This window comes from Microtus oregoni, unplaced genomic scaffold (genome assembly GCF_018167655.1).
Source record: "Microtus oregoni isolate MIOR12 unplaced genomic scaffold, Mior012 000035F_ref0000213, whole genome shotgun sequence".
In the NCBI taxonomy this organism is placed as follows: domain Eukaryota; kingdom Metazoa; phylum Chordata; class Mammalia; order Rodentia; family Cricetidae; genus Microtus; species Microtus oregoni.
Window position 1 is genome coordinate 2,706,496 of NW_024543094.1, and position 19,783 is coordinate 2,726,278.

A 19,783-nucleotide genomic window follows, 5' to 3' on the forward strand; every position below is an offset into this window, starting at 1 on the left:
GTGTAGCGGCTCATTATCCTATACCATCTCCACACCAAGGGACAATCCCAAAGCCACCCCTCTCCTTCCCACATGGCATGTAACTGAGACAAAACACCCATTCCACAGTCCCCTTAGTCATGCTCGAGATTCAGAGAGAAAACAGTCATTGTCTCCACTCTGCAGATGAGAAGACTGTGGTTCACTCAAGCTTACTAACTAGTCAGGATGTGGGCATCGCAGAAAGAGAAAGATACACATATTCTTTTAGGGGAATTCACTAATTCTGGCTTCAATTTTCTGCTATTATCCTTTCAACATTTTATCAAGGCTAGCCAGAACCTAGTGATATAAATATTTCCAGGCCCAGAGCATATTGGTTTACTGACTTTTAGTAGCGGAAAACCTCCAGTAGCAGCTGAGTTGGTATTAATAAGGAAAGAACACGTTCAGTGTGAAAGAGAAAGCCCTTTCTGAGCAAAAAGAATTTACTGCTCTCACCCTGACTGGGTCTTTAAAGAGAGGACTCTGAAAGGCAGGTTTTCCATGTACACTGGCATTTTTAGTGGCCAGTTTTTTTTAATTAATTTTGTGTTCTTTCCTTAATAACACTAACTCAATTTTTTAATACACTGTGTATTAGTGGCTTTCTTCTCTTGGATTGGTAGGGGCGGAGCGCGACTGTGTGGAATGGATCTCAAAGTCAGGGCAGTATTTATGAAGTGGGAGCCACTAAATGGTTCTGCTGTAGACCAGAACGACAAATGTTTTGATCCAGAGAAAGTTCTGTGACTCTGAAGAAGCAAAGACGGGATACAAGGAGGCTTTTAAAATGTTCCGGCAAAGATTCTTTCCTCGTAGCGTCAATGAGAAAACGAAGCATTCGACAGCCTGTTTGCAGTAGTTAAAATATTCATGAACTGGTTCTTTCTACCAATCATACATACGCATTGCAAACTTGTACAGCTACTTTTCTTAAGTTCCTTAGGCATGATTTTTACCTCTCTTTTTGTCTCCTTCCTACCATACAATTTAAAGCCATGTCTTAAACAAGAGTTCTGTCTCAGGTTTCCGTGCCACAGGGTTCTGAATTTGAGAATTCTGTTCCTCCCTTCCTCAGAAAACAAAAAATAAAATTGTAGTGATGTCCAACAAAATCCTAATTACACTTTTTTTTTTTTTAAGGAATCTTTGTCTGCCCCATTGCCAAAAGAGCAGCTGACCTCAGGGGTTGCCAGGCAACACTGTCCACACCCAGGCTTTCGCCCAGTGGCCTTATGGAGTCTGCAGTGACTCAAGGCTGGGAAGCGTGGTGCAGCTCTGCCTGGCACTGGGGCGGGAGGCTAACAGGATACGTGCAGCATCGCGGGCAGTATTGGCCAAGATCAGGCCTGAAGTGAACTCTTGCGGCTTGAAGATTCCCGAGCAACACAAGTCCTTTTTTGAGAAGTGGAATAATTTGTTTTTGGCAAAACACTGTTTCTTTTTTCGAGGGTGAGAAGAAAAAGAGTGTGGGAAAAGCTTTGGAAATCTTGCAAGACCTCTTGGACATGGACTATGTGTTACAAAACACATTTTTGACGAGTTAAGTGTTAACCAACCAAAAACAGACAGATTGTCTTTCCCATGTTGGCTTCAAACTGCTGCGGAGTAGGTGCCGTTGCTGAACACCCTGAGAATTTGCCTAACCCTGTCATTTTCAAAAGCTTGTCAAGAAGCCCAGAGCACGAGAGGCCAGAACGGAGTTGCCTGCCCCTTTCTGCAGGATGTGTGCAGCCTTCTGGGAGAGAGGGAGGGAAAAAAATGAACAATACCAAATCAAAGAGTTCCAACTGTCAGTGAAGGGTGGTCCAGAAAAAAAGCTTTCAAAGGAGAAAAAGATTCGTTAGAAAACATAATGAGTTCTCTTTGTCATTGAAAATACATCCAAAGTTGTATTTAATGACTACTTTTGACAGGCAATGATCTGAATATTTGATGGACAGAGACATTCTTTCTTGCCCTCCAAAAGCTCCTAAGGACTCCCCGAGGAAACGGAGCTATAAGCAGATGATTACAATGCATAGTAATGGTATAGAATTCAAGAAAGGAAATGCTAATGCTGGTGAGCCTGGAAAAGATCTTGAAGAATTGAATTGTCAGAGCTTTCTCTTTAATTCGTTTAATTTTTAATTGGCACATAAAAGTTGAACATGCATGGGGTTCCCTGCAATGTTCCTACACGTAGTAGTCAGGCCTAGGTAAACCTCTAGCTCCTCAAATAGTTATAATTTCTTTGCCATGAAAATATTCTAAATCTCCCCTCTAATGCTGCCGGGAAATAAGTGCACTATTGATGTCTCCATCACCCTACAGTCCTGTGGAGCTCAGCTTCTCAGAGTGTGATCTTGGCCTCCTACAGCATCCTATGGCTAAATGCAGATTTAAAAAGTTTTAGGAAGAGTAGGTTTTTGAGCATGAAATGACAAAAAAATTAACTCAAAATCAATGTGTAACAAACTCAGGGTGTGGATGGTGGTGTTCCCAGTGCCGCATCTTGTGACTTCCCTATGGCTTTAGCTCTGAGCTCACACCACACACCCCCTTCATTGTCCACCCTGGAGTACCAGTCCCTGGAGCATTCAGCTCAGATCCCAGACAAGTGGGTGCTGTAATTCACTTGGATTTTTACTGCACATACATTCTCTGTTCTTGCAGAAACATGATTGAATTTTACAGACTCTGGTCAGGATATCTGTAGGGTATAGTGTGTTAGAATGTTTGGTTTTTAAAACCTTTGGGTAAGCTTCCTTTAAGAAATTATTAAATTAATTTTGGCTTAGTCCTATCTTTCAATAATTTGTGAAATAGCCATAAATATATTGATATTATTTTGTAGTATATACTTACAAATTCAGCATTCTCAGCACTGACAATTATAAAATCAAATAAAACAGTGTTGACTCTGACAAACACTGGAGGTGCCCTATGTCTAGGAACATCAAGTATCTAGCCTATTCAGTTCTTTAAGTGAAAATAAACAAGGAATATCCACCTCCTGAATGTAAAGATTTGTTTCTACTTTTAAAAATAGTTAATATATATATATATATTGCAAAATAGTTGTCTTAAAGCTAATTTCTCCGTGATTTGTTATCAGTAACTGATTTGCATACCTAGCTTATGGACTTGGATACCTGAGCACCGCATAATAATTCCTCAAACAAAAAAGAGTTATGAAGAAAGAGTTAAGAGACCCTACCAGGGTGGAGAGATGGCTCAGAGGTTAAGAACACTGATTGTTCTTCCAGAGGTCCAGAGCCGAATTCCCTGCAACCATATGGTGGCTCACAACCATCTGTAATGAGATCTGGTGCCCTCTTCTGGCCTGCAGGTGTACATGCAGGCAGAAGACTGTATACATAATAAACAAACAAATAAATAAATAAATAAACAAATGCAGTCAAAGACTATATACATTACACACACACACACACAGCCATTGAACCCTTGATCTCTTCTATGGAACTATGATGTTCTGCTTGCTCATTAGACCCCCTCTTCCCTTTACACCTCATACCCCTCCCACCCTCTGCTACCCACTTCACAACTTTCATCTCCTTTATATTGTAAATACTTAGTGAGATGATGTGACGCATGTCTCTCTGGCCCTTGCCTATTTCATTTGGCATGACACCCTTCAGTTTTGTAAATGTTACCGCAAATGACATGGCTTCTTTCTTTTTACGGCTGAATAGTGTCCAGCTGTGTGTAATGTAGCACACTTTCTGTAGTAATATGAGCGGCGGGGCTGCATCCCCAGCACCCCGGCAGCCTGGCTAGCTTATGCTCCAAAATAACAACACACAAACTGTATTCATTTAAACACTGCTTGGCCCTTTAGCTCTAGCCCTTACAGGCTAATTCTCACATCCCGATCAACCCATCTCTAATAATCTGTGAGCACCGGTCTTACCGGGAAAGGTTCAGCATGTCTAACCTGGCGGCTTGCTTCATCGCGTGTGTCTGCCCGGGAGAGCGGAGCATGGCGTCTCCCTGAGGCGTCTGCTCCCGAGAGGAGAGCTGTGGAGTCTGAGCTCACTTCCTCTTCCTCCCAGCATTCTGTTCCGTCTACTCCTCCTACCCATCCTCTAACCAATGAGGGCCAAGCAGTTTCTCTTTATTCAACCAATGACCTTCCTCCATCATTTTCCTCCATCAACTTTCTCTATTTATCTACTAGTTAATAAATATTTGTTTTATCTGTCATGGCTATTGGGAATAGGGCTGCGGTCAACATGGGAGTTCAAATGCCTCGATATTTCTTTTGGATATAGATCAAGTAGTGAGGTTGCTGGGCAGAATTACTTGGGAGGTTTTGAGGAATTTTCATTCAATTTTCAACAATGACTGTATTAATTTATATTTACACCAACACTGTATAAGAGTTCCTTTTTTCCCACATCTTCACCATTTGATTATTTATTTATTTATTAAAGATCTCTGTCTCTTCCCCGCCACCGCCTCCCATTTCCCTCCCCCTACCCCAATCAAGTCCCCCTCCCTCGTCAGCCCAAAGAGCAATCAGGGTTCCCTGCCCTCTGAGAAGTCCAAGGACCACCCACCTCCATCCAGGTCTAGTAAGGTGAGCATCAAAACTGCCTAGGCTCCCCCAAAGCCAGTGCGTGCAGTAGGATCAAAAACCCATTGCCATTGTTCTTGAGTTCTCAGTAGTCCTCATTGTCCACTATGTTCAGCGAGTCCGGTTTTATCCCAGGCTTTTTCAGACCCAGGCCAGCTGGCTTTGGTGAGTTCCCAATAGAACATCCCCATTGTCTCAGTGTGTGGGTGCACCCCTCGCAGTCCTGAGTTCCTTGCTCGTGCTCTCTCTCCTTCTACTCCTGATTTGGACCTTGAGATTTCTGTCCAGTGCTCCAATGTGGGTCTCTGTCTCTGTCTCCTTTCATCGCCTGATGAAAGTTAATATTCCTGGAAACAACCTACATGCCCTTCAATGGAAGAATGGATGAAGAAAGTATGGAATATATACATATTAGAGTACTACTCAGCAGTAAAAAACAAGAACTTCTTGAATTTTGCATGCAAATGGATGGAAATAGAAAACACTATCCTGAGTGAGGTAAGCCAGACCCAAAAAGAGGAACATGGGATGTACTCACTCATATTTGGTTTCTAGCCATTAATAAAGGACATTGAGCCTATAATTGGTGATCCTAGAGAAGCTAAATAAGAAGGAGAACCCAAAGAAAAACATATAGGCATCCTCCTGAATATTAACCTTCATTTGATTTTTTTTTTAACTGAGGTAAAGTCTTCTGGGCGTTTTTGACCCATTTTCATGATGATTGGTGAGACTGAGTACTGTTCTCATATAACCATTTGCTGTTTGTATGTCTCCTTAACAGAGATGTTGTGTCTCTCTTTAAAACAGACTGCTGCTTGTGGTTTCATTGTTGAGTTCTGCCCCTGACCCTTACCACCTTATCAGAGGCCGGCTTTCCACTTCTTTCTGCTTTTACTCTGTTTCCTTTAACTATGCTGAAGGTTAGTAACAGTTGCATACTCTGTGCAACTTTTTACTTTGTTTGGTTTATTTTGTTTTTAATGATGTTTCCTTCTTATGGCTTGCACATGTTAGGCATCTCTTAGCTCTACCCAGCACTTTTATTTTTGGGGTGTGAGTGTGTGTGTTAGCTTTTTAGATAAAACCTTGCTATATAACTCATTCTGCCCTTAAATTTTCTGTGTAGTCCAGGCTCTGTCAGGCTTTATGTGGATACAGTCATCCACACACTGGGCGCCATTCTGTAACATGAAGGCCTGCTTGTTGCCCTGGCTGCCCTGCTAGCTTAGCACCGAAATAATCACGCAGAAAGTCTGTATTAATTATAAACTGATTGGCCCATTAGCTCAGGCTTTGTATTAGCTCTTATAACGTATATTATCTATGTTAGCTGTAATGGCTCAGTACCTTTTTCTGTGGGGCAGGTCACATCCTGCTTCTTCTGTGATCTGGGCAGGACTGTGGAAAGAGCTTTCTTTTTCCCAGAATACTCCTGTTCTCATTGCCCCACCTCGACTTCCTGTCTGGTTTTCCCACCTATATTCCTGCCTGGCTACTGGCCAATAAGCATCTATTTAAAATATAATTGACAGAATATAAAATTGTCCTGCACCGGGGTGTTTGATAGAAGTCATCAGTGATGCTCTCTGGTCTTGGGTGTTTTTTTAATGGGGGAATTTCTACTACTGTGCTAATTCAATCTTGCATCTCGTTGATCCTCTCTGCTTCAGGTTTCGTTTTTCTTTACAGATGAACATTATTCCATTGTGCATATATGCCACATTTTCACACCCCATTCATCTGTTGAAGGACAATTAAGGTTCTTCTTCCCAATTCCTGGCTATTGTGAATAACCTCAAACTAAACATTGCCAAGCAAGGGTCTGTTGAGTAGGATATCTAGTCTAGTGGGCAAATGCCAATGAGTGGGCATGGGTTATATGGTTGATTTATTTTTATTTTTATAGATATTCTTTATACTGATTTCCAGAGTGGCATATCAGATAACAATCCCCCTAAGAATGAATGAAGTTCCCTTTTCCCAACATCTTGCCAGTTTGACAAAAAGGGCTAGGGATCTAAACAGAGAATTCTCCATTGAAGAAATAGAATTGACTTCAATGGGGAATTCTCTGTCTTGATCCCTAGCCCTTTTTTCTCCAAATAGGATCATTTGTTTCCTTGACTCTGTTTTATTCTGCTATTCAATCCTCATCATTTCTATTTGCTGTGTACAAATATCAGGTGGCTGTAGTTGGGAGTGCTCATATTTGGGTCTTTTATTTTATTCCATTGGTTTGCCTGTCTGTTTAGAGTCACTACCATGCTTTTCTATCACTATGGCTCTGTGATATGCCCTAAAGTCTGGAGTGGCAGTTCCTAGAGTACTTCTTTTTGATCGGGACTGCTTTGCCTATCCAGGGTCTTTCCTGGTTCCATTTTAATTATAGGGTTTTTTTTCTATTTCTGCAAGGAAGGTTGTGGGTATTTTGAATAGTATTGCATTGACTCTGTACATTGCTTTTGCTGGACAAGTTATTGACTTGAAAGCTTTCTCGCAGTCTAGCTCCTGGGGAATTCTATGAAAACTGCCAAGAGAGTGATGCAAGTCATAGTCCTGCGGCTCCTGTGAAGCACGAAAATGATCAGCACAGCACAACCCGTGTAAAGTGACATTAAGTGACACTCGCATGTTGGCAGCAACCAACATATGTCCAAGTGGATGTAAAGTCTACTCAACAAGAAGGAAACCATGCCTAGTACTAGAAATCTAGACAACTTTGTTTGGCTAGGAAGGTCTTGAAACTTAGAAAAGATTCTATTACTGACACTTTGCTAGGTCAGCCTAATTCCTAGCTACACTCTAAATCTTATCTTTCTACTCAAAGATAAATGGAACTATTTCTCCTCAGAAGCCTCTCTTTACAGAAACTGGAGCCCTTCGCAGAAAATCACACTGGACACAATGTGAAGCTCCACATTGGAAGGTGAGCCCAGCCACAATGGATGTGTCTGCAGGGCAACTCCTGCATCTAAAGCTCAGGGAATATTTTGGAACAGGGGAAAAAAGATTGTAAAAGCCAGAATACCAGGAAGTCACCATCTCTTCTAGAAATGACTACAAAAAACAAAACAAAACAAAACAAAACAAAAAGCCTCCATAACAGCTTCAGTCAAGCAAGATGCCCAAAGGAAAAAAATGCCAAGGTAAAGAAGGTGGCTCTGGACCCAGCCATTATGAAGAAACAGGAGGCCAAAAGCGTGGTGAATCCGTTGTTTGATAAAAGGCCTAAGAACTTCAGCAATGGGCAGGACATCTAGCTTTAAAGAAATCTCACTTACTTCTTCAGACAGTTCTGCTGCATCAGGCTACAGTGGCAAAGGCCTTTCTCCGTAAGTGGCTCAAAGTACCTGTAGCCATTAGTCAGTTCACCCAGGCCCTGGACTAGCAAACAGATACTCAGATACTTGAGCTTGCCCACAGCTAAAGACCAGAGACAAAGTAGGAGAAGTAAAGGCTCCTGGCCCATGCGAAGGAGAAAGCTACTGGCAAAGGGGATGTCCCAACTAAAAGACAATCTGTCCTTGATCAGGATCAATACAGCACCACCTTGGTGGAAAACAAGAAGGCTGAGCTGGTGGTGATTGCCCACGATGTAAACCCCATTGAGCTGGTGGTCCTCCCGCCTGCCTTGTATTGAAAGGTGAGAGTCCCCTACTACATCAAAAGAAAGGCCAAGCTGGGGCGACTGGTCCTCAGGAACATATGCATCACTGTTGCCTTAACACAGAATAACTTGGAAGACAAGGGTGCTCTGGCTAAACTGATGGAAGCTATTAGGATCAATTACAATGACAGATATAAGACCCACTGCCACTGAGGAGGCGATGTCCTGGGCCCTAGATCTGTGCCTCACATTGCCAAGCTGGAAAAGGCAAAGGCCAAAGAACTCACCATTAAACTTGTTTAAATATACACTGCTTAGTTTTCTGTACATAAATATAATTACAAAAGTATACTCCACAAATAAACTCCAGAACAATGGCAATTTCAGTAGATGTAGAATGCAAAACAGGGGGGCGGGGGGTTGCGGAATCTCAAACCTAGATATGCACCTAAATCTTAAGTATATCTTAAGTATACAGAAATGTTCAAATTAAAGGGAGGACCAAACGTATTCTCTAAAACAACAATTCAAAGCAAGGTGACATACAGGATTGGTATCAGACAGAATTTGCATCAAGCAGAACATTTTAATAAGAATAAATAGTGGATATGATATAGTCACAATAAAACAATAATTCAAGTTTGACAGCTATAAAAATTTGCACGTGCCCAGCCAAAACTATTCAAAATATAGAAATCTTAGATTTACAAAGTTAGGGGACAATAACAAATTATGAAGAAATTAGCCCAAGAATATCAGAAATTGAGGTTAAACCTATAAATCACTAGGTAGAAGAGAGATTTTTTTTTAACAGTTACATTGTGGATATAAAGAAATCTAGTATCCTGAATTTATCTTACTGAGAGTCCTGAAGTCAACAGATACAGAACAGTGTTTTGGTTTTGGTTTGTTTTTTGATTTGTTTTATTTTGTTTTGTTATTTGATAATCTTACAACTTTTAAATGGCAAATGAATGTTCTTGGGATATTTCCTTTAAACATGTGGTTTCACCTTCTTTTCCCTGAATTGCAAGCTCGATGACTTATGTCTTCCATGTGTCTCCTGAAGAGTCATCCAGCCGGTCAGAGGGTGTCTGCTGTGGCTGTGATTTGAGACTGATGCATCTCCTGGGACTGTCCCAACCTAACCTATGTCTTCCTTTTCAGCGTTTGAGGAGTCATTAGGAGCAGATTAAGTCACCCTGATACGAATTGAATTTAAACTTGTGGCCCAGACCTCAGAAATGTTCGCTTGAGTTTTCTGAAGGGAAAAGTTTTCCTGTGGGACCTTGGCTCCATTTAGAGTAAGACATATGAGTTCAACCGCTATTTGTCTCTTTGGAAGTCTGCGAGATAGTACAAGGAATGCGGTAAACTCAACCCAAAGGTCATGGACATTCACCAGTACCCTTTGTCATCGCCACATTAGCCTTCTATGGTCTTTTCCAAACATAGTTTAATTATCGCAGTTGGCCTGGGGAAATGTGGCCCCTGACCTAAGTCAATTACTCCAGGCCTCTATTACCCGGCTGGGATGCTTCCTGTTTTCACTTTCCCAGTGACGTAGAAAAATTAATATGCTGCCTTTGGAAGCGACAGCAATGCTATGGGCTTACTCTAGGCTGAGAACTCATTACGCCACGTTAACAGCCATTGCAACTACTGATGACCACATATCCTGCCAGACTCTCAACTAACCTGGTTTTATCTGATATTGCCAAAATCTTATAGCCAAAATCGGGATTTTTGCCTCGATTCAAGAAATTTGAGATGAAAGGGATTAAAAGTGACACCTGGAATGCTACATGACTGTGTGACAAATGTGTTAAACACAACTTTTTCTAAGTCAAATGTCACTTCTTCCTTCCTGCCGCCCAAGTCCATTTGAGTACATGGAGCTTTGTTGTATGGGAATGTGTTTCACTGTTCTGGGTCATCTTGACCACACCTGCATGTACCCAAATTACACATTAGGCAAAGGGAAAATTTTCTGGAGCCAGACAGATTGGGCTCACACTCTGACCTGTAGTATAGTATAAACTTTGCAATCTTGAAAAAGTTTCATTTCTTTGACTATAAAATGGGAAGGCGAATTTTACCCCAGGTTGTTGTAGGAATTTATATAGTACCCATAAATTCAAAGTATATAGAATAGCCTGGCATGTATCAACGGGTCAAGAAAGCTTTGCTGCTAGAACATTGTCATTAATGGCATTTACCAGGATTGTTGGCAGTGAGGGCAGACTTTAATTCTTCTGACCTAAATAACTCATCCATGCTATGATACAAAGTTAATTTCAAGTAAAGGGAAGTAACTCCCCATTTGAGGATGGGCAGAGGACTATGTACTTACCACAACTAAGATTAGTAAGGCACAGTCTGGCCACAATGCCACATTTTTCCAGAGGTAGGAAGGCTACCACTTCAGCCAAAATGGATTTTTCCAAAGTCAGTCTTTTCCCTTTTTGGTAGCCAGCTCACCAGTTCCTACTCATCCTTACTTCCATGTCCTCTGCCTGGAATTCCCTCTGGAAAATAGTGAAGCAGACGTATGATTTACCAAGAGCCCAATGCTGGCGACAACAGACATCAATAAACCACGGCACCCAAATAGCCTCCCTCTCTCCTCCTTCCTCCAGCTGCCTCCCTTCAGTCTGTAACATCTGCTGGCTTACGCTCTGAACTTAAATGTGCAATATACAGAAGGCTTCAGCACTTGTCACGTAAAGCTGCAGGAAACCCTGGATAATTTGATCTGTCTCAATTATCTGGGGACGATGTCCTCGCCAACATTCCTTTGTGGTCTCTCTGTTCCCACCCTTTTGTCTGAAAGTCCCTTGTCTTCTTTTGACTTCAGACTCTACCTGCTTCTCTTCATCAGTTTGAGGCACTGCTGTGTAAGCCTGCCTGATACTAATACTGTAGTGGTTTTTATAGGATAATTTGTTCCTCCCTTTAATTTTAACATCTCTGTATATTATTAGATTCAGATGCCTGTATTTTAAGACTACTTACTAAGGAAAGCAGCAAAAGGTGTGACTGGAGAACGTAAAAGAAAGTAGAATGGTTCCTTCATGGTACACTAGAAATCACAATGCCGTGACTGCACTGTAACTCCAATCCTCAGTTGGAGACTTAGGGGGCTGGTGCCGTGTCCTTAAAGAGATGTGATACTTGCCCTCTGCATCTAACAAGGTTAAAACTTAATGACCAACACACATACACACACACACACACACACCAGAGAAAGACACAAGATATACAAAGAAAACAATAGATCAGCTTAGAGACATGGGAGCTAATTTAAACAATCAACATATTGGAAAGAAGTTTCACCAAAATGCTTGGAAGAACACTAATAGAAGTAGAAGAGACGTTTACAGAAATGAAGACCAACATACGTAGATTAGATATGGGTTCCAAATGCCAAAAGGCATGAATGGAGATAGAGCCCTCCCATAGGCCCTGGTGTCATTATGACATATTAATACAATAAACTAGACTAAAAATATCTTAGACACTCTGAGGCTAATGGAGACAGACAACAGCTTAATTAAAGCTGTCTTCCAGCAGGAGGGGAGAGCAGTCACAGCTCTTGCAGTTTATAGTCAGAGACACTGTTGTGAACGAATGAGAGAAAAATAAAAAGCATTTTCAAACTTGTGAAGATTTTGGAATTTGCTTATCCCTAGCAGTTAGCAGTTCCCACAAGAACTGTAAAAGAATAGACCTCTGAAAGAAGAAAAGAACAAGCGGGTGATGCTGGTGCTAGCCTTTAATTCCAGCACTAGGGGGCAGAAAAAGGTGGATCTCTGAGTCCAAGGCCAGCCTGATCTACAGATTGAGCTCAAAGACAACCAGGGCTACACAGAGAAACCCTGTCTCAAAAAAAAAAAAAAAAATAGAGATAGTGGAATGAAATTTAAGAAATTACTGACCACATATTTTTTCTTTTTTAAAACAATCTGTTTTTATTTTACATACCAATCCCAGTTTTCTCTCCTTCCCCCCCTCTCCTTGTCCCTCTACCTTCCCCCATCCAACTTCCTATCTATTCCTGGAAGAGGGTGAGGCCTCCCAAAGGAAGCCAACAAAGTCTGTCACATCCCTTGAGGCAGGACCAAGGCCCTCCTCCCTTGTATCTAGGCTGAGCAAGGTATCTCTCCACAGGGAATGGGCTCCAAAAAGCCAGTTCATGCACTAGGGATAAATACTGGTTCCATAGCCATTGGCCCCAAAAATTGTCCAAGCCACACAACTGTCACCCACATTCAGAGGGCCTAGTTAGGTCCTATGCAGGTCACCCCTCTATCAGTCCAGAGTCAGTGAGCTCCCACTAGCTCAGGTCAGTTGTTTCTGTGGGTTTCCCCATCATGATCTTGACCCCTTTGCTCATATTATTGCTCCTCCCTCTCCACAACTGGACTCCAGAAGCTCGGCCCAGTGCTTGGCTGTGGATCTCTGCATCTGCTTCCTTCAGTTACTGGATGAAGGTTCTGGATGAAAACTAAGATAGTCATCAATGTGATTACAGGGAAAGGGCAGCTAACGCACCCTCTCCACTATTTCTTATCTGGAGTCATTCTTGTCATTCTGGTGGATTCTGGGAATTTCCCTAATGTCAGGTTTCTCACTAACCCCCTAATGGTTCCCACTATCAAGATATCTCTTTCCTTGCTGTCCCTCAACCTTCCTGATCCCTCGTGTTCTCCTCTCCCCTTCCTTTCTCACTCTCCACTTTCTTTTCACCCTCTACCCACCCCTGACACACACACACACACACACACACACACACACACACACACACACTCCCAATTTACTCAGGAAACCTTGTCCATTTCCCCTTCCCATGCATGTTTCTCTTTGGATCCTCCTTGTTTCCTGACTTCTCTGGAATTATGAACTATATTCTGATTATCCTTTGCTTTAGGTCTAATATATACTTATACTTATGAGTGAATATATATTGTTTGTCTTTCTGAGTCTGGGTTACCTCATTCAGGATGGTTTTTTTCCTAGTTCTATCCTTTTGCCTGCAAATTTCAAGATGTCGGGGTTTTTTTTGTTTTGTTTTGTTTTGTTTTTACCACTGAGTACTTCATTGTGTAAATGTACCACATTTTCTTTATTCATTCTTTGTTTGAGGGGCATCTAGGTTGTTTCCAGGTTCTGGCTAATACGAATAATGCTGCTATGAACATAGTTGAGCAAATGTCCTTGTGGTATGAGTGTGTCTCCTTTGGGTTTATGTCCAAGAGTCATATTGCTAGGTCTTGAGGTGGGTTGATTCCCAACTTTCTGAGAAACTGCCATACTGATTTCCAAAGTGGCTGTACAAGTTTGTGCTCCCACCAGCAATGGAGGAGTGTTCCCTTGACTAAGCATCCCCTCCAACATAAGTTATCGTTAGTGTTTTTGATCTTAGCCATTCTGACAAGTGAAAGATGGCATCTGAGAGTTGTTTTAATTTGCATTTTCCTGATGGCTATGGATGTTGAGCAATTCCTTCAGTGCCTTTAGGCCATTTAAGATTCCTCTGTTGAGAATTCTCTGTTTAGATCTGTATCCCCATTTTTAATTGGATTACTTGGTTTTTTTTTATGTCTAGTTTCTTGAGTTGTTTGTATATTTTGGAGATCAGCCTTCTGTCAGATGTGGGGTTAGTGAAGATTTTTTTTCCCATTCTGTAGGCTGCTGTTTTGTTTTGTTGACTGTGTCCTTTTGCCTTACAGAAGCTTTTCAGTTTCGGGAGATCCCATTTATTAATTGTCAATCTCAGTATCTGTGCTCCTAGTATTATATTCAGGAAGTGGTCTCCTGTTACAATGCATTCAAGATACTTCCCACTTTCTCTTCTATGAGATTCAGTGTGGCTATATTTATGTGGAGGCTGTTGATCCATTTTTACTTGAGTTTTGTCTATAGGGATCTATTTGCATTCTTCTACATGTTGATATCCAGTTATGCCAACACCATTTGTTGAAGAGAAATCCTGTCTCAAAACAAAAAATAAGAGACAAGCCGGGCGGTGGTGTCGCACACCTTTAATCCCAGCACTTGGGAGGCAGAGGCAGGTGGATCTCTGGGAGTTCGAGGCCAGCCTGGTCTACAAGAGCGAGTTCCAGGACAAGCACCAAAGCTACAGAGAAACCCTGTCTCGAAAAACCAAAAAAAAAAGAGAGACAATGGAATAAAATTTAATAAATAATACTGACCACATATTTTTCCATAATGTTCATTTTAGCTTTTCTACTTATTTTGTTAATTGCTTCATGTTAACTTCATATTAATTTACTATGGACATAATATTTTGATTGTAAAATGCTAATATTTTATTTGAAATTCTTATACAATGTATTTTGATCTTATTCTTTCCCCTCCCCCAACTCCTCCCAGATCTTGCCCAGGTTTCTACCCACCTAACTTCATGGTCTCTCTTTCTCTTTTACTCTCTCTCAAAAGAAAAATGTATATATACATACAGACACACATAAACACAGAATAGAGTCCATTTTGTGTTGAGCAAGAACTCCTGAACATGAGGTCTGCCCTAGAGTATGGCTTATATACCTAGAGAAACTTCCCTGGATAAATCTGATTTCCACCTTTTCAGAAGAGCTCAATTACAAATAGCTTTTTAGTTAGGGGTGGTAATTTTTGTATACTTCTGCTGTGGGACAATGGTATGTACCCTGTCAATTGTGTTTTAATAAAACGCTGATTGTCCAGCAGCCAGAAAGTATAGGTGAAGCAACCAGGCAGGAATAGAAGCAGAGTGATGAGAACAGAATTCTGGGAAGAGGAAAGAGTCAGTCTGCAGTCGTCATCCAGACACAGAGGGAGCAAGATGTGACTGCCTCACCAAGAAAGGTACCAAGTTATGTGGCTAACACAGACAAGAATTATGTGCTAATTAAGTTATAAGAATTAATAAGAAGCCTAAGGTAATAGGCCAATCAGTGTTTTATTAAAAATAATACAAGTGACAGGATAAAAGACCATTATCCCACAGCATACTTCCCCTTCTTAGTGCTTGGATTTTGTTTGGTTTGAGCTTGTACATGTTGTCTTAATCTCTGTGAATTTATATGTCTTATCAGTCCTTTGTGTCTGGAAGATGCTGCTTCCTTGAAGTCATCCACCACCTCAGGCTCCTACAACCATTTCTTTTCCACATCTATCTTTGAACCTTGGGAGCCATGGCTAATGAAAACATCCCATATAGGACTTAGTGCTTCAAAGTTGCTCACTCAACATTATCCAGTTGGGGTTTTTATGTTAATTCCCATCTACTGCAAGAAGCAGCTTCTCTGGTGAGGGCTTAGCAATGCTCTCAATATAATAAGATCTTGACAGTGCCTTCTCAAGCTTGGGAACACTTTTTGTGATTTCTAATGACAGTAAACTGACCTCCAGTCACCTACCTACCTTCCAAACTGATGTTCTACCTTGTAGTAGGAGACTGCTCATTCGTTTACCGGCCACCAACACTCAAAAAATAACACAGAAACTATATTAATTACAACACTGTTTGACTAATAGCTTATGCATATTTCTAGCTAACCCTTATATCTTGAATTAGCCCATTCCTATTAATCTGTGTTTCTCCACGAGGCAATGGATAACCAGGTAAGGTTCTGGTGTTCCAGCGTCTGTCTCCTTCAGCAGCTACATGACATCTCTTTGACTCTGCCTACTTTGTCTCTATATCTCTGTTTCAATTTCCTGCCTGGTTTTATTCTGCCCTGCCTTAGGCCCAATGCAGCTTCTTTATTAACCAATGGCAATAAAATATATTCATAGCATACAGAGGGGAATCCCACATCACTGCCTGGTATAGGAATCCTCTTTCTTCTCTCCAAGACATATACCAATCCCATGGTACACCCCCCTCCCAAATAAGTCTTGGGCATTTGAGTGCTTGGTCCCCAGTTGATGGCTGTTTGGGGAGAATTAGGAGGTATGGCATTGCTGAAGGAGCTATGTCTCTCTGGGAGGCTTCAAAAGACTTAATTCATTTCCAGTTAGTTTCTCTGCCTCCTGCTAGTGACTTAAGGTGTGAGTTATTGCTCTTCCAGCCACCTGGTGCCTGCTACCTCTGTTCCATCATCATGGGCTCTAGCCTTCTGAAACCTTAAACACCAGATACTCTTTCTTCTAGAAGTTGCCTTGGTCATGGTGTCTTATCACAGCAATATAAAATTAACTAATACAGATACAATAGTTCCCTCCAAATTTGCAGATTCAAACCACGCATCTTAGAGCTTCAGTTTCTAAACCAAGCAATTCATTGTGATCAAAAAAATTCTGTGTACAATTAAGTTAGATCAAATTCTAAGTTAATACTTCTTTCAGGAAAATGTATTGCAAAAGAGTGGGAGCTCATAGTACCTAAAGAAATCACATTTTCTCGCATTTGTAACTTGTGTTCTATGCAGCTGAAAGGTCTGTTCTAAGCAACAACTTCATTTTAGGAGAATTCTTTCCTCTGCTTTCATGTTCCATTGAAAGTTCCTTAGCCACTCGAGACAACCTGCCTTCTGTTTAGCAAACCTTCTTTGCTTCCTCATCTTCTCATAGGGAGACTATTTACCTTTTCCTCCACATTTAATGTCAGTCCACATGAATGTACTTCCCCAGGCCCTCAATCTCCAAAGCGGGTGTCTGTTCACATCCTGCATCGGCCCAGCCCCTTCAATGCCACGATCACCCTCACAGAACTCTCAAAGTAAATTGGATACATTGGCCTTTTCCATCACGATTGATATATGCGTATGTGTCTGGCAGGTTTATTAACAGCAGATTTAGATGCTAAGATAAAGTTTACATAATTGGGACACTCAGCAGATTAAAATATAGAAGGGAAAATTCGTTGGAATGATAACCATCCTCCTCCTACTCATGCAGGGATGTGATATGCAGAGCTAGAAGATGACAGGATGTGAGGCATAAATGAGGAGGATACACGGATCCCTGATTGAAACATCTCCTCCCACCCTCACTCCTCAGCACCAACACTGCATCACAGATAACTGCTGGACCCCTCTGGGACAGTCAGGAATGCCTTTGAATGAATCATGGTTTAAGACTAACTAATAGCCAAGTACAGAAGAGGCCAAACTACTTCAGCTCATGTGAAGTGCTTTGTCAAACGCTGCAATTTGCTACCAACTGAGAATATTTTCTCAGGAGACGCTGAACAATAAATAGGAAGAATGCCAAAAGTCAACAGTGCTCAAAGGAGGGGCTGACGGGTTGTGGGCTATCCCAAGGGAGAAACCTAAAAGCCTGCATCTCTCAGTGCCATCTTTACCGTGAACTCCCAGCGCAGCTCTGCGGAGCTTGTGGCTCTGGACTCCAGTAGGCAACAGAGGACTTTGTACTATCTGCATTTTATATTTATTTGTATAGTTATAAATCAAATTGAAAATTCTGAGCAAATGCAGCTTTTCTCTCAATTCAGTTATCCCATGAACATAGCCTTCTACATGTTCCAAACTCTGTTCTAAGTCTTCAAATACCCAAGAACCCACCTTAGATTACATATCAAACTCCTTCCACATTCAGCCAGAGAATAATATAACCATCATGCGTGTATGGATTGTTTTGAGCCTCTGGAATTTGATGCAAAGAACAGTAAAGGATTTAGTTTTCAGCTAATGAGGAGCAAATTGTGGACTCAGAGTATCTCCGCTGTCTTCTTTTTCAAAGTTACAGAGAATTCATTTGTGTGTGTGGAGGGGAAGGGGCTGACGTGTGTTCCACAGCTTGCATGTGAACGTCAGAGGGCTGTTTGCAGGAATTTGTTCTTTCCTTCCACCATGAGGGTGCTAGGGTTTAGACTCAAGCATCAGGCTTGGTGATAAGACCTTTTACCCATCAAACCATCTTGCTGGCCTAAAGCAGCTACCTTCTTGCTCAAACTGCATCTGCGTGGCATTGGATATCGTAGTTACTGTCTCCTTGTGACAGAAGCACATTAGGAAGACATGGTCTATTTTGGCTCATGGTCCCAGGGTCTTCTCTACCATATGGGAATCATAGCAGTAGAAACTTGAGGCAGGAACCTTGCATTCACGGCCAGGGAGCAGAGGGAGATGAGTGCTATGTTTGGCTAGCATCTTCCTTTCTACAGTCCAGGAACCAAGGCCAGGGAATGGTGTCATCTTACTCTAAACAAAAATTAAGGTGGGTTTTACCACCTTAATTAACATTATCAAGATAAAGCATGCCCAGTGACTATCATATCTAAATAATTTGGAGGCATGTCTCCTGGGTGATGCTGTCAGCATTTGCAGTACAGGGGAAGAAGGCAGAGCTACCCTCATCACCCACAGAAACACAAGGATTTCTCTTACACTTTTAGGGATCACAATTCAAGCCAAAGCATGATTTAGAGCTTTGATTGATGCAGAAAAGAATTTGAGAACTAGCAGGTTTATGGAGCAGAGATGGGGTTTAATAATATTTTAGCATAAGCTTAGACACAAGAGTTAAGAAAAGAAAGGCATTGAGAAGAAAGTGAGACAAACACACAAGATCATGAGAGTAGGCTTTTCAAAGCGTCACGGCTCATTGATTTTGACAGTAACTGTATATTTGATTCTTTAAAGGGTTACTGACACACTCTGAAATTCTAAAGTCCAAATCTCATCTGAAGCTGGAAGTGGAGGTGCACGCCTTTAAACTCAGCACTCAGGAGGCAGATGTGAATTCAAGGCCAGTCTGGCCTACAGAGAGAATTCCAGGACAACCAGGACTATTATATAGAGAAACCTTGTCTCATCTGAGATAGACTCAAGTCAATATCATAACCATGTGCTGCTAAAAAAATTTTTTAATGATTTACATTCTTCCAACATGTAATAGCATAAAGTAAACATTCCTACTCAAAAAGGGAAGAATTGGAGCATAGTGAGGAATGGTCTGACCAAACCATGACCAAGACCCATCAAGGAAAATGTTTAATACCTGCGACTTATGACAGACTCACATGGACTCCAGAGGCACTAGGTGGCCCCAACTTCCCAGTTCTGCAGATTGTTGCATAGACAATCTCTTAATGTACCTCCTCTCCATGTAGACAGCTTTCCTCCGCACGTGTCCTGTGGTTCTGTAATCTCCACTTGGGGCTCCAATTTAGTGTGGGCCTCACCTTCACAACCTCACACAGTGGCCTCTCCAGATCTCCTTCCAAGGACTCTGCTGCCGCTGCACATTGCCTAGCCTTGAATGATCTTCAAAATGGATGTGCAAGACTACCTGACTCCCTCGATCTTGCACGTTCTGTGTCGTTTTTTTTTTTTTTTGAAAAGGTGCCATATGGACAGCATTACCAAGTTCTATTGACTGTGTCACACGTGGCCTGGACCCCTTAGACCACCCGTGTTACAATCCCAGGAGAATACTTTCCTAGGCAGTTGCTGTTGAAGAAAGAGAGTTTCCCTCAGCTTCATTCCCCTGATCAAGCCGTTTCCTTTCAAACAAATGTGCATTTTAACAAATTGGAGCCTTGAGAGAGCTGTCTTCCCTTAAGACTCTTAAAGGTGGGATGTTTGCTATCAAAGTTACAA